Here is a 15,180-nt window from a genome sequence, read left to right on the forward strand (position 1 = left end):
AGCTTTCAGCCAGTTGACTGCGTTTCGCTTCGCGGTAGGAAAGGGTACATCATCCGGCGCCAAAAAGTCCGCCGGTGTTATTGCGTGAGGTGACGTTCGGAGGATAACCGCCAACTTCTGTCGTACATACAGCCATATAGCTTGAACCCTGTCACACACGAAACGATGTTCTTCGTTATCAATTAAATTACACGTTTCACAGAGTGGCGAGGCTGCGAGGTGGATCGTATGAAGTTTAGAGTTAGTTGCAAATTTCCTGTTTACAGCGAAGTACCATGTTGCTTTCAGGTCGGTAGCTATAGTACGGTTATGAATATTGTCCCATATCACTTTCCAGTTATAACATGGGTATTTGTGTTCTATTTTATTTTTCTTCTTCTCTGCCATCAATTTGCCATATATTTCTTTTACGTTGTTCATATCGTTTTCCGGAATTCGTGAATGTAGATAGCTATATTCGATTAAAAACCATCGCAAATGGTAAAGTGCGCTCGGAATATGCTGCACATGAATAGGTGGTGAGAGGTCATCTGGAGCTATTTCTGTTAGAAGGTGTGCAGCGAGACAACTGCTTGATTGTCTCCATTGCCGAAACGTATTGCAGATGTACAGAGCATGGGACTTTTTTGTAACATCCGTTAAGTTTAAGCCTCCGTTTTTAGTGGCGAGTGTCAGCGTGTCATATGGGATTTTAAATATGTGACCACGGCTCACAAAATAGCCTATTGCCGACATAATTTGTTTGGCAATGACGGCGGGCACTGGCAAAACCTGTGCGATATAATTGACTTTGGAAGTAATGGAGACGTTCGCGAGAGACACTCGCTGAATTTCATTTAGTTGCCTAATACTGTGTGTCCGTACACTAGCACGTATGGTAGTTAATACTTTTCTGTAGTTGGTCGCAATAGTTTGACGTATATTTTTTCGAAAATCAACGCCGAGACACTTCAAGGCCGTGAGCTCGCGTAACGGACCTTGGGAGCGCATGCCAATGCCACGTCCGATATTGAATATGCCGGACTTGGTTTTGTTCAACTTTGCGGCCGACGCTTTTTCGTATTTATCAATCATTTGCATCGCCGTCTCGATTTCTGCCATATTCATAACAAGAAATCCAACATCATCCGCATAAACTTGACAAAGTATTTTGTTTCCTCGTATTTGTAATCCTTGTAACCGCTGAGTCAAGGTAGCGAGTAAGGGTTCGATGGCCAAGGCAAAAAGTGCCATGGACAGCGGACAACCTTGCCTGACAGAACTGGCGATCTCTATTGGCCGGCTAGGCTGCCCATTGATGATTATCCGTGAGGAATTATTCTTGACCAAACGCCGTATGACTTCAACGAATCTCGGCGGAAAGCCCATTGCATCCATCGTTGTCAGGAGGTAGGAGTGGCTGATCCTGTCGAAGGCTTTATCAAAATCTAACGACACGATGGCACATTGTAGTCGGCACACTTCCGCTATGGAAATTATGTCGCGGTAGTTGGCCAATGTCTGTTGAATTCGTCTACCCTTGCCCACACTAGACTGATACGGTCCGGTAACACTGGTCATTACATGTTGAAGTCTGTGGGCTAAGAGCCGCGTAAAAATTTTATAATCACTGTTCAGCAGCGTGATTGGTCTCAAGTTTCCAATTTTCTTGCCAGCCGAGAATTTTTTGGTTAACACTATGATCCCTTCTCGAAAATCTTTTGGTATCTCCTGACTGAGTGTCAGCAGTTCATTACAGATGCCTGTAAGTCTATGTCGGATATGGTTCCAAAAGACTTGATAAAACTCTGCTGGTAGTCCGTCGGCTCCAGGGGATTTATTTTTTGCACTTTTATAAACAGCATACTCTACATCGTCTTCGGTTGCCTCTGCAATTAGAGCGTCCGCAGACGCGGTACTAACTCTTCCTTGCAGGTTGGCCAGTAAATCATCCTGTGCTTGTTCGTCTACTACTTTAGCTGAAAACAAGTTGTCAAAATGGGTTACGATTGCCGCTTTTATTTCGTTATGCATTGTTAAGGTGGTTCCATTCTCAGTTTGGAGCTCCGTCAGTATTTTGCGGAATCCTCTGTTAGTTTCACGAATCACGTGATAGACTGAAGTAGCTTCTTGTTGTGCTATAGTCTCTGCTCTTGACCGTATCTGGTAACCTTCAAGCTGTTGTCTCCGTAACGTCAGTATTTTTGCCTGGACTTTTTTAATTCGGTCATGGTGCCCAATAGCTGATGCACCTTGCTGGTAAAGTTCTCGGAGACAGTGAAAGTAAAATTCCATTGTTCGTTTATGCCAAAAGCTCTTCTCCCGGGAGTAGTTGATGAAACATCTACGGATCCGTGGTTTGGCGCATTTAAGCCACCAATCCATGGTCGAGGTGTAGGAGGCAAGTTTGGACTCGCAGTCTCTCCACGTGGTGAGAAAGGCTTCGTGACAGGCAGGGTCTTTTAAGTGTGAAACATTAAGTTTCCACAGCCCTTTATTGCGACATGTTCCTTGTCGTTCCATATTTAATGTGCAGATATATGCAGCGTGGTCCGAAAAAACGGTCGGCCAAACTTCAGATTGCAGAATGCGGTGTTTCAGATTGGGTGAGACGTATATCCGATCTAACCGGCTTGCTGAATGATTAGTGAGGTGAGTAAAGCCAGGTGCAGCTCCGTGCTTGTGCTCCCACGAATCAGTTAAACGGAGGTCAGTGACGATCCGTTCCAGTTCTGGCGATTTGTTAAAGTTCGGAGTTTGGTCTGCGGCATGAAGTACACTATTAAAGTCACCTCCAAGGATGGTATGGCTGCAGCGTACACCAAACAATGGAACAATTCCTTCCTTAAAAAACTGTGCTCTTTGGCGACGATTGGTAGAACCAGAGGGGGCATAGACATTAATGATCCTCGTGGTCTGGAAGGTGCCGGCAATACCTCTGCCGTTAGGCAGTTTGTCTACGTCCTTAATTATGATGCCCTCTTTGAAAATAAATGCAGTACCCAAGTCACATCCAATTCCAGGATTAACTATAGCATTATACCCTTGTATGAAGTCAAGTTTAATGTTTGCTACTTCTTGTAATAACAATATGTCCACATCAGAGGCATATAGGAAATCTCTTAAATTTTGTACATTAAAGACGCTACATATTTTGTTGACATTCAGCGTGGCGATCCTATAGGCCTGCAACGGAACTACGTTCGCCAAAACGGGAGTACCTTTAGGAAAAACTCAAAACAACAAGTCACATCGAAAAAACATCAAGAAATCTGATCTGTTAGACATACGGACACTAGTCAGTAAACTGTTCAATTTAGAAATATTCACGGCTCGGGAAGGGATCAGTCGGCTTCTCTTTGTCTGGGGCAGTATCTGCCGTGGAGTTAACAGTCATAATGGTGTCATCTTGTTTGGTGGCAATCGTGGCGACTGTAACGGTTCCTGTGGTGTCCATAATTGCTCCCTCCGCGGTAGTTTCGTCGACATCGTCGGCCCACGAAGTCGACCGATCTCTCAGAGGCTCGTCATTCAGTGTTGCACTATGGTCAGGTAGATTCTGGTGACCTGTATCGTCGGGTCGAGAAAGTGCTACGCCATCTATATGCAAACCGACAGAACCGGAGACCTTGCCCGGGACCAATGGGTCTTCGTTAGATGACTGCTGATTACATGTCAAGTTCTCAGATGTAGACGGACGTACTTTTCCCTCTATTTGCTTCGCCCGTTCACGCAGTTGTGGTGCAGACTGTTCTGCACCTTGGCGCGCGATCCTCCGTTTTTTAGATTTCTTGGGAGAGGCGCCTCGTTGCGGACTTTGGTCAGTACCTGAAGAAGCCTCCGGTTGCGAAGTCGCACTACTAGAAGTGGTCGTTGCCAGGTCTGTTGTCATAGCTCCTGAGAGGCGGTAGTCAGTTGCTGAAGAAGCTTCAGGATACGGAGTAGCACCACTAGAAGCCAGGTCTGTTTCCCTGGCACCTGGTAGGCTTCCGACATCTAAAGAAGTGTCAGGATGCAGAGGAGCATGACTCGAGGCGACCGAGGCCGCGTCCGCATCCATTGCCTCATTGTGCGGTTCCACAGTGACAACGGCAGGAGCAGCTACTTCTTCCGAGGGGGGTTGGTGTTCGACAGATGTTACACTTGAGTCGGTCGGTATGTCGGTCGCTTGTAGGTCGTTATTCGTAGTAACTTCGGGGGGCACAGTACCACCTGCAAGACCGCGCGTCACGGCGACGTACGACAGGGGCAGTGTTGACATACCAGATGGCCTAGAGGCATCGCCCGCAGGCAGCTGCGCCACCCGCCTTTGCAGACATTCAGCACGAACGTGGCCTGGTAAGTTGCAAGCAGCACATGTTTTCGGTTGATCATCGTACATCACAACAGCCCTATAGCCGCAGACGTTTATAAATGACGGAATGTGTTTCTGCAATTCGACTTTTAATTGGCGCACACCATTCAAAACAGGGAATTTGTGTGCAGCAGACCACCGTTCGGCAATATTACTCAAAACTTTACCGTAAGGAGAAATAACAGCATTTATCTGGCCACATGTTATTTCAAAGGGAAGTTCAAAGACGCGTACGGTTCGAATACCTAGACCAGCATGTGCAACGAGAACCTCCCCAACATTGCCATCAGAATGTTTAAATTTCATGACGCCACCACAGGATTGAACTATTCTGTCACACAATTCCGAACTGGCAAATTTGACAAAAACCACACTATTCATAATCGAAAAATGGATACCGACAATATCATCAATTCCAATGTGAACATCATCTTCTAACCACTGTTCCACATCAAAAGATTTCGGTCGAGCAAAGTTGCGATCAAACGTAAATTTCAGTGTGTCTTTTCGTTGTGGTTGAGACATCTCTTAATGCGCTACCATGGCCACAAAACACTATAGACAAACGACGCGCTGCAGCAAGAGCAGAGGCTTACCACGCGGAGCTAACGCAACGCAGCGCACAGCACGGCACGTCCGACCTCCAGCGCAGCCGCCGGCTGACTATGACATCGCCAAGCATGACATTATACTACAAAATGCATACAAACCACTGTTGTGCCTATGCATTCAGAAAACCTCTGAGGCCAGTAGAATACTTTTCATAGGCTGTAGAACATCCCTTTCATTCAGTGTACTGCCATGTGTTAGATGCTGCTCGAGATAGCTCCGCTCCTTGCAGGAAGGTTAAAAAAATGAATGCCTTCTGTGAGGTTCGAACTCACGACCCCTGGTTTACGAGACCAGTGCTCTACCACTGAGCTAAGAAGGCGGCAGCTTAGCGTTTGTGAGCTATCCCCGAATTGTCACTTCATCATACTGAATCTTGCAGCCCTCGACCAGATATCGGATTTGGCACACAGCTGCTGCAGGGGGTGTCCACATTGCCGTTTTCCAAATCTCTTGACTGTTTCGCCCTTACGATCGACGACGAGCGTCGGGCCACCAGAAGTTTGCGGTCTGCACAATCCTGTCCTAGTGCACAGCTTGTGGGATAGCGTGGCTCGACTGCGAAATGCGCCTTTCGGCTCCTCTCTCTGGCTACAGTATGCTGTTGTCCACAGTGGCACTGGCGTTGCCCATGGGGCTTCACGTAAGGCGACTGCACGTCTCTCGGCCAACAGCAGCCCACTGCAGATCGACACTTAAGAGACACCAAATACAAATCGACATCGAGAGACAGGCCCTGTCATATGGCAGTCGCGACGTATACGCTGAAATTGAATGTAAAGAATACGTCTTTTGTAGTGGGCGTCGCTCTACTGCAGTGCACACATGACGAATAAATAGGAAAAGAGTAGAACGTCTGTGTAGGGCCATGTTTTTACCTACAGTGTCACTTGGCTGAATGTGTATAAGGCTCTGTGGCATCACTCAAACACAGGCAAATTGTCACGCTAGCTGTGTATCTCTAACAAAGTTGACGTATGTCCTCACCTCGGTGCCGGTTAAAACGATTTCGCCCCCGGGTGGGCTCGAACCACCAACCTTTCGGTTAACAGCCGAACGCGCTAGCCGATTGCGCCACGGAGGCCTTGAATTTGGCTCACTTGTGCTCTGTATATCAACGCAATTCGTATACCTTCTGCAGGAATCTCGCAGAATGGTAGCATCTGCTTGCGCCTCTTCACATGGATAACGTGCATGCACACTGTAGCGAGGCTCGTACACGAATGACATCGCCAAGCATGACATTATACTACAAAATGCATACAAACCACTGTTGTGCCTATGCATTCAGAAAACCTCTGAGGCCAGTAGAATACTTTTCATAGGCTGTAGAACATCCCTTTCATTCAGTGTACTGCCATGTGTTAGATGCTGCTCGAGATAGCTCCGCTCCTTGCAGGAAGGTTAAAAAAATGAATGCATTCTGTGAGGTTCGAACTCACGACCCCTGGTTTACGAGACCAGTGCTCTACCACTGAGCTAAGAAGGCGGCAGCTTAGCGTTTGTGAGCTATCCCCGAATTGTCACTTCATCATACTGAATCTTGCAGCCCTCGACCAGATATCGGATTTGGCACACAGCTGCTGCAGGGGGTGTCCACATTGCCGTTTTCCAAATCTCTTGACTGTTTCGCCCTTACGATCGACGACGAGCGTCGGGCCACCAGAAGTTTGCGGTCTGCACAATCCTGTCCTAGTGCACAGCTTGTGGGATAGCGTGGCTCGACTGCGAAATGCGCCTTTCGGCTCCTCTCTCTGGCTACAGTATGCTGTTGTCCACAGTGGCACTGGCGTTGCCCATGGGGCTTCACGTAAGGCGACTGCACGTCTCTCGGCCAACAGCGGCCCACTGCAGATCGACACTTAAGAGACACCAAATACAAATCGACATCGAGAGACAGGCCCTGTCATATGGCAGTCGCGACGTATACGCTGAAATTGAATGTAAAGAATACGTCTTTTGTAGTGGGCGTCGCTCTACTGCAGTGCACACATGACGAATAAATAGGAAAAGAGTAGAACGTCTGTGTAGGGCCATGTTTTTACCTACAGTGTCACTTGGCTGAATGTGTATAAGGCTCTGTGGCATCACTCAAACACAGCCAAATTGTCACGCTAGCTGTGTATCTCTAACAAAGTTGACGTATGTCCTCACCTCGGTGCCGGTTAAAACGATTTCGCCCCCGGGTGGGCTCGAACCACCAACCTTTCGGTTAACAGCCGAACGCGCTAGCCGATTGCGCCACGGAGGCCTTGAATTTGGCTCACTTGTGCTCTGTATATCAACGCAATTCGTATACCTTCTGCAGGAATCTCGCAGAATGGTAGCATCTGCTTGCGCCTCTTCACATGGATAACGTGCATGCACACTGTAGCGAGGCTCGTACACGAATGACATCGCCAAGCATGACATTATACTACAAAATGCATACAAACCACTGTTGTGCCTATGCATTCAGAAAACCTCTGAGGCCAGTAGAATACTTTTCATAGGCTGTAGAACATCCCTTTCATTCAGTGTACTGCCATGTGTTAGATGCTGCTCGAGATAGCTCCGCTCCTTGCAGGAAGGTTAAAAAAATGAATGCCTTCTGTGAGGTTCGAACTCACGACCCCTGGTTTACGAGACCAGTGCTCTACCACTGAGCTAAGAAGGCGGCAGCTTAGCGTTTGTGAGCTTTCCCCGAATTGTCACTTCATCATACTGAATCTTGCAGCCCTCGACCAGATATCGGATTTGGCACACAGCTGCTGCAGGGGGTGTCCACATTGCCGTTTTCCAAATCTCTTGACTGTTTCGCCCTTACGATCGACGACGAGCGTCGGGCCACCAGAAGTTTGCGGTCTGCACAATCCTGTCCTAGTGCACAGCTTGTGGGATAGCGTGGCTCGACTGCGAAATGCGCCTTTCGGCTCCTCTCTCTGGCTACAGTATGCTGTTGTCCACAGTGGCACTGGCGTTGCCCATGGGGCTTCACGTAAGGCGACTGCACGTCTCTCGGCCAACAGCAGCCCACTGCAGATCGACACTTAAGAGACACCAAATACAAATCGACATCGAGAGGCAGGCCCTGTCATATGGCAGTCGCGACGTATACGCTGAAATTGAATGTAAAGAATACGTCTTTTGTAGTGGGCGTCGCTCTACTGCAGTGCACACATGACGAATAAATAGGAAAAGAGTAGAACGTCTGTGTAGGGCCATGTTTTTACCTACAGTGTCACTTGGCTGAATGTGTATAAGGCTCTGTGGCATCACTCAAACACAGCCAAATTGTCACGCTAGCTGTGTATCTCTAACAAAGTTGACGTATGTCCTCACCTCGGTGCCGGTTAAAACGATTTCGCCCCCGGGTGGGCTCGAACCACCAACCTTTCGGTTAACATACGAACGCGCTAGCCGATTGCGCCACGGAGGCCTTGAATTTGGCTCACTTGTGCTCTGTATATCAACGCAATTCGTATACCTTCTGCAGAAATCTCGCAGAATGGTAGCATCTGCTTGCGCCTCTTCACATGGATAACGTGCATGCACACTGTAGCGAGGCTCGTACACGAATACGTGTCTCTCGGCCAACAGCGGCCCACTGCAGATCGACACTTAAGAGACACCAAATACAAATCGACATCGAGAGACAGGCCCTGTCATATGGCAGTCGCGACGTATACGCTGAAATTGAATGTAAAGAATACGTCTTTTGTAGTGGGCGTCGCTCTACTGCAGTGCACACATGACGAATAAATAGGAAAAGAGTAGAACGTCTATGTAGGGCCATGTTTTTACCTACAGTGTCACTTGGCTGAATGTGTATAAGGCTCTGTGGCATCACTCAAACACAGCCAAATTGTCACGCTAGCTGTGTATCTCTAACAAAGTTGACGTATGTCCTCGACTCGGTGCCGGTTAAAACGATTTCGCCCACGGGTGGGCTCGAACCACCAACCTTTCGGTTAACAGCCGAACGCGCTAGCCGATTGCGCCACGGAGGCCTTGAATTTGGCTCACTTGTGCTCTGTATATCAACGCAATTCGTATACCTTCTGCAGGAATCTCGCAGAATGGTAGCATCTGCTTGCGCCTCTTCACATGGATAACGTGCATGCACACTGTAGCGAGGCTCGTACACGAATGACATCGCCAAGCATGACATTATACTACAAAATGCATACAAACCACTGTTGTGCCTATGCATTCAGAAAACCTCTGAGGCCAGTAGAATACTTTTCATAGGCTGTAGAACATCCCTTTCATTCAGTGTACTGCCATGTGTTAGATGCTGCTCGAGATAGCTCCGCTCCTTGCAGGAAGGTTAAAAAAATGAATGCCTTCTGTGAGGTTCGAACTCACGACCCCTGGTTTACGAGACCAGTGCTCTACCACTGAGCTAAGAAGGCGGCAGCTTAGCGGTTGTGAGCTATCCCCGAATTGTCACTTCATCATACTGAATCTTGCAGCCCTCGACCAGATATCGGATTTGGCACACAGCTGCTGCAGGGGGTGTCCACATTGCCGTTTTCCAAATCTCTTGACTGTTTCGCCCTTACGATCGACGACGAGCGTCGGGCCACCAGAAGTTTGCGGTCTGCACAATCCTGTCCTAGTGCACAGCTTGTGGGATAGCGTGGCTCGACTGCGAAATGCGCCTTTCGGCTCCTCTCTCTGGCTACAGTATGCTGTTGTCCACAGTGGCACTGGCGTTGCCCATGGGGCTTCACGTAAGGCGACTGCACGTCTCTCGGCCAACAGCAGCCCACTGCAGATCGACACTTAAGAGACACCAAATACAAATCGACATCGAGAGGCAGGCCCTGTCATATGGCAGTCGCGACGTATACGCTGAAATTGAATGTAAAGAATACGTCTTTTGTAGTGGGCGTCGCTCTACTGCAGTGCACACATGACGAATAAATAGGAAAAGAGTAGAACGTCTGTGTAGGGCCATGTTTTTACCTACAGTGTCACTTGGCTGAATGTGTATAAGGCTCTGTGGCATCACTCAAACACAGCCAAATTGTCACGCTAGCTGTGTATCTCTAACAAAGTTGACGTATGTCCTCACCTCGGTGCCGGTTAAAACGATTTCGCCCCCGGGTGGGCTCGAACCACCAACCTTTCGGTTAACAGACGAACGCGCTAGCCGATTGCGCCACGGAGGCCTTGAATTTGGCTCACTTGTGCTCTGTATATCAACGCAATTCGTATACCTTCTGCAGAAATCTCGCAGAATGGTAGCATCTGCTTGCGCCTCTTCACATGGATAACGTGCATGCACACTGTAGCGAGGCTCGTACACGAATACGTGTCTCTCGGCCAACAGCGGCCCACTGCAGATCGACACTTAAGAGACACCAAATACAAATCGACATCGAGAGACAGGCCCTGTCATATGGCAGTCGCGACGTATACGCTGAAATTGAATGTAAAGAATACGTCTTTTGTAGTGGGCGTCGCTCTACTGCAGTGCACACATGACGAATAAATAGAAAAAGAGTAGAACGTCTGTGTAGGGCCATGTTTTTACCTACAGTGTCACTTGGCTGAATGTGTATAAGGCTCTGTGGCATCACTCAAACACAGCCAAATTGTCACGCTAGCTGTGTATCTCTAACAAAGTTGACGTATGTCCTCACCTCGGTGCCGGTTAAAACGATTTCGCCCCCGGGTGGGCTCGAACCACCAACCTTTCGGTTAACAGCCGAACGCGCTAGCCGATTGCGCCACGGAGGCCTTGAATTTGGCTCACTTGTGCTCTGTATATCAACGCAATTCGTATACCTTCTGCAGGAATCTCGCAGAATGGTAGCATCTGCTTGCGCCTCTTCACATGGATAACGTGCATGCACACTGTAGCGAGGCTCGTACACGAATGACATCGCCAAGCATGACATTATACTACAAAATGCATACAAACCACTGTTGTGCCTATGCATTCAGAAAACCTCTGAGGCCAGTAGAATACTTTTCATAGGCTGTAGAACATCCCTTTCATTCAGTGTACTGCCATGTGTTAGATGCTGCTCGAGATAGCTCCGCTCCTTGCAGGAAGGTTAAAAAAATGAATGCCTTCTGTGAGGTTCGAACTCACGACCCCTGGTTTACGAGACCAGTGCTCTACCACTTTTTTTTTTTTTTTTTTTTTTGCTCTGCCCCTTTTTTTTTTTTTTTCCGCCTTAACCACTTTTTTTTTTTTTGCTCTGCCACTTTTTTTTTTCTTTTTTTTCTTTTTTTTTACCTTAACCACTTTTTTTTTCGGATGCCTTAACCACTTTTTTTTTTTTTTAACTAACAGAATAACCCGGTTTAGGAGACCGATGCCTTATCCATTTTTTTTATTTTTCTTACCTTTTTTCTCTTTTTCAGGGATCCTAACCACTTTTTTGTTGTTGTCGTTCCATACCATAGTAATGACCCAGGGCAGCTCGGTGGAGGCGTGTTGGGCAGGGGTCGAAACCCGAGGCCTGGCCATGACGTCTCCTCCTCCCTGCACTGAAGCACAGTCGCACCAAGACGTAGTAATTGTCCTTGGTTCAGAGTCTTATGATACTTATAGGTGGACACGGGGGTTATGATGCGTCGTCTATCCAAACAGGTAAAAGCTTGGCAGGAAGGCAAAAGAACTAAGAACTAGCGAGAATGTCTTCCGTATCATGAAGTGAGATCAGTATGCCCCTATACCGGTGCCATTAATGCATCTGGCGCAGGAATGATCAATAGAAGTGGAAACTTAACCAATCCCCTGCTTTTCGAAAACAATACTAAGCATATTCGCAAAGTCCCTTTTAAGATGTGGGAAAGATTTTTGCGTCCAGTACTCATGAAGCATGTAACCAATAAACGAAATAAAATCGGAAATACCATCACCATCAACCACTGCAAAAATGTAACGGCCAAGAAGCCACATAATGGTGTTGTTCTTTGTCCGTGGATAAAAAACCGTGTCCGGCCAGCAGAGGATATCAGTTGTAAATGCCGATTCCGAACTCCTGGTGAGTAACGCCAATTGTCGGCGCAGCCAGTACCACATGCGAAGACGGTCAGCGCAGGTAAATCGGTGTGGGAGCGTATCAACACAACCACACGTTTGACAAAGCGGAGAGACACATAAACCTATACGATGAAGGCGTTCGTTCGTAGGAATCAGCTGATTAACCACCTTATACCAGAGGGAGGCAACAGTTGCTGAATGAACGGGTAAGCTAATATTCGTCCATATGTTACGCCAATTAAAACGGGGATACTGCAAAACAATCGGGTTGGAAGAAAAAGACCTGTGCCATTTGGCAAGCAGTGTTCGCGTAGTAAAAACAGGACGACGTTGTAAGTGGAGATCCAGGTAACTAATCTCAATGTAGAAGTCCCGAACATGTCGTAGCTTCGCATTTAGAGACCCTACGTTAATAGGCGGTGACAAGCTCGCAGGACGAACGACATGGAGTAATCGCGAAGTAACAGTCGGGGACTCAGAAAATAAAAGATGGAGGGTTCGCTTAACATAAAGGGCAGCAGCCTTGACACGGACATCGGTGAACGACAAGCCGCCCTCAAGACGCGGCTTCGTAAAAACATCACAACGTAATTTAAAAATGTGCCCCCGCCAAATATATCTGTTAATAAGCTGGACCATTTTTGCACCCTGCATTCGGGGAAGCGGAAACAACTGAGCAACGTAATATACTTTACATAAAACATAAGTGTCTAATACACGCTTTTTTTGCAGTAGCGGTATCGAACGCCATGAGTGTTCGAATAAAACACCTTGAAGCTTGGAAATGGCCACTTGCCAATTTTTTGCAGCCATACGAAGAGGACACCGTTCAAGATAGATACCTAAATGTGTATGGTGTTCAACAGACATAACCCACGGAATAACCACACGTTCAAAGCCCCGCAAATTCAGGAGTTTGCTTTTACGGGGGTTAATACGAGAACCTGAGGCTGCAGAAAATTTATCTAGTTCCATTTCCAACAGCGGCACTTCTGCGGCGGAACGAAGCAAAACAACCAAATCATCAGCATAAGCTGTTGCTGTCTGGGTAACCCCAGAGATCGTAAGACCACGAAGTGTCGAGTTGAGACGTGTGAGGAGTGGTTGAAGGGAGAGAGCATAAAGGGTCATGGATAAAGGGCTACCTTGCGGGACGCCACGTTTAATATCAATGACCTTCGTCAGCTGGCCATTAATGTCAATCTTAGCAGAAATGCCAGTCGTCATATTCTTAAGTACCAGCAGCGCCTTTTCATTAAAACCGAGTCGGCGCAGCAGAAGCTCTAAAAACGAATGGGACACGCGATCAAAAGCCTTACTAAAATCAACAAATAAAAGCGCACAGGAAATATTGGTGACAGCGACAATCGACACAATATCACGATACCCCGCCAGAGGCGTCAAGATGGAGCGCCCCGGAAAGCAGCTTTGACAAGGAGTTATCACAGGTGTAAGCAAGAGGGATAGACGTGCATTAACAGCCCTAGCAGCCGTCTTATAATCAAAATTTAAAAGGGTTAAAGGACGAAAGTCACTAGCTGTCTTCAAACCAGCAGCTTTCGGTATCAGGACTACCGTACCTCCCTTGAAATCGGCTGGAATTGAGCCACCATTCAAAATTTCATTTACTATATCCGTAAAAACAGGCCCTATAATAGTCCAAAAGCGAATAAAAAACTCCTTAGGAAGGCCATCCGGACCAGGAGATTTGTGAGATGGGGAACAAGCAATAAAAGCTGAAATTTCGTCTGCAGTAAAAGGAGCTAAAAATTCCGTATTGTGGTCCTCTGTTAAAACTGATGGGATAGCAGTTAAAATCTCGTCTTCATCAACCGCATCAGTATCAGCCACAGCATATAAGGTCTCATAGTAGCAGGTAAGTTCATGGGTTATTTGATTCTGTAAGGTAAGCCGGCGACCATCAGCTGTCATAAGACCATCAATCAATACACGTCGACGGTTCTTTTGGTGACGAAACAGATGGTACAGAGAAGTCATTTCATGTGCTAAGATGGACGGTGGTTTAGATTTAAGCTTCAATCCTTCCATCTGCAGTCGTTTAAGACTAAGAAGCTTGGCTTTAATTTTCCGAATCTCAGAAAGGTGGGCACATGTCATTCTAGAAGTATCATAAAGTTCGCGAAGCACCGAATAATAATACTCAAAAGTCAGTTTCAGATCTCGCGCTCTTTGATAACTGTAGGACATTAAAGTGCGGCGTAGTTTTGGCTTCGCACAGTGGATCCACCAGTGAAGCTTTGACGGATAGTATCGCAGAGAACGTAAACACATGTCCCACGCCGTCTGTATTAGAGGTTCGATGTCAGGGTCATCGAGCAAGGAGACATTTAATTTCCACAGCGGCCGATAAAGTTTAAGAGGCTGACGCTCCAAATGAATTATAACCGCAAGGGCACAATGATCCGTAAAACTGGCTGGAATAACATCTACATTTAAAACAGAAGCACTAAGGGGATCAGAAATATACAATCGGTCAAGGCGACTACTGGAGGTGGCAGTAAAAAATGTAAATTTAACTAAAGTGGGGTGTTTAACCTCCCACGCATCGCGTAGTCGTAGTTGACGTACAAGAGAATGTAGCTCGAAACAATAATTAAAATGAGGGGATTGGTCCTTAGCTTGTAATACACAATTAAAATCACCCCCCAATATCAAAGTCGCAGGATTTTTGCGTAAAAGATAAATCAGATCCTCTTTATAAAAACGAGACCTTTCCTGCCGTCTGCTGGAACCAGAGGGGGCGTAAATATTAACCAAGGTTGTGTCAAATAACCGACAACCAATACCCCTTCCCGAGTCTAAGAGCTCAATTTCGGTAACGGGGATACCGTCACGAATTAGTAAGGCAGTACCTGTGGAAAACTCAGGCGCAAAATTTATAATAGTGCGAAAGCCAGGAACAAACAGGTGTGCAACGGAGACTTCCTGCAGGAAAACAACATCAGCTGCAGAGTCATAAATAAACTGCTGCAGAGACGCTAACTTCAGAGCAGATTGAATGCTATTGATATTTAAGGTAATAAACGTGTACGCCTGCAACATCAACCAAAAAAGAAAAAACGAACCCTAATTACACCACATTAGAAGCAACTACATCCAGATCATCAACATCAGACATGGCAGAGGGTGATTGCCCGGAATCAACGGAATCAGAGTCATCCTTTGCATGCTTGTGTTTTTTCCGCACCGCGTGAAGATTGGGGGGCACTTTCACCCGACGGCGTATCTGATG

The 15,180-nt window shown here is 47.0% G+C and overlaps 10 non-coding genes across 10 annotated transcripts; all 10 read right to left on the reverse strand.

Annotated features, from left to right (window-relative positions):
- Window positions 1–5,192: 5,192 nt before the first annotated feature.
- Window positions 5,193–5,264, reverse strand: Trnat-cgu (transfer RNA threonine (anticodon CGU)). Its single transcript has one exon. It is a non-coding gene; the product is annotated as a tRNA-Thr (tRNA).
- A 688-nt stretch (window positions 5,265–5,952) lies between these two features.
- On the reverse strand, window positions 5,953–6,026 carry Trnan-guu (transfer RNA asparagine (anticodon GUU)). Its single transcript has one exon. It is a non-coding gene; the product is annotated as a tRNA-Asn (tRNA).
- Window positions 6,027–6,359: 333 nt separating this feature from the next.
- Trnat-cgu (transfer RNA threonine (anticodon CGU)) lies at window positions 6,360–6,431 on the reverse strand. Its single transcript has one exon. It is a non-coding gene; the product is annotated as a tRNA-Thr (tRNA).
- Window positions 6,432–7,119: 688 nt separating this feature from the next.
- On the reverse strand, window positions 7,120–7,193 carry Trnan-guu (transfer RNA asparagine (anticodon GUU)). The gene has a single exon. It is a non-coding gene; the product is annotated as a tRNA-Asn (tRNA).
- A 333-nt stretch (window positions 7,194–7,526) lies between these two features.
- Window positions 7,527–7,598, reverse strand: Trnat-cgu (transfer RNA threonine (anticodon CGU)). Its single transcript has one exon. It is a non-coding gene; the product is annotated as a tRNA-Thr (tRNA).
- Window positions 7,599–8,286: 688 nt separating this feature from the next.
- On the reverse strand, window positions 8,287–8,360 carry Trnan-guu (transfer RNA asparagine (anticodon GUU)). The gene has a single exon. It is a non-coding gene; the product is annotated as a tRNA-Asn (tRNA).
- Window positions 8,361–8,857: 497 nt separating this feature from the next.
- Trnan-guu (transfer RNA asparagine (anticodon GUU)) lies at window positions 8,858–8,931 on the reverse strand. The gene has a single exon. It is a non-coding gene; the product is annotated as a tRNA-Asn (tRNA).
- Window positions 8,932–9,264: 333 nt separating this feature from the next.
- Window positions 9,265–9,336, reverse strand: Trnat-cgu (transfer RNA threonine (anticodon CGU)). Its single transcript has one exon. It is a non-coding gene; the product is annotated as a tRNA-Thr (tRNA).
- Window positions 9,337–10,024: 688 nt separating this feature from the next.
- Window positions 10,025–10,098, reverse strand: Trnan-guu (transfer RNA asparagine (anticodon GUU)). Its single transcript has one exon. It is a non-coding gene; the product is annotated as a tRNA-Asn (tRNA).
- A 497-nt stretch (window positions 10,099–10,595) lies between these two features.
- Trnan-guu (transfer RNA asparagine (anticodon GUU)) lies at window positions 10,596–10,669 on the reverse strand. Its single transcript has one exon. It is a non-coding gene; the product is annotated as a tRNA-Asn (tRNA).
- Between the last annotated feature and the right edge of the window lie 4,511 nt (window positions 10,670–15,180).

The sequence above is a fragment of the Schistocerca nitens genome, chromosome 6, assembly GCF_023898315.1.
Source record: "Schistocerca nitens isolate TAMUIC-IGC-003100 chromosome 6, iqSchNite1.1, whole genome shotgun sequence".
Lineage (NCBI taxonomy): Eukaryota > Metazoa > Arthropoda > Insecta > Orthoptera > Acrididae > Schistocerca > Schistocerca nitens.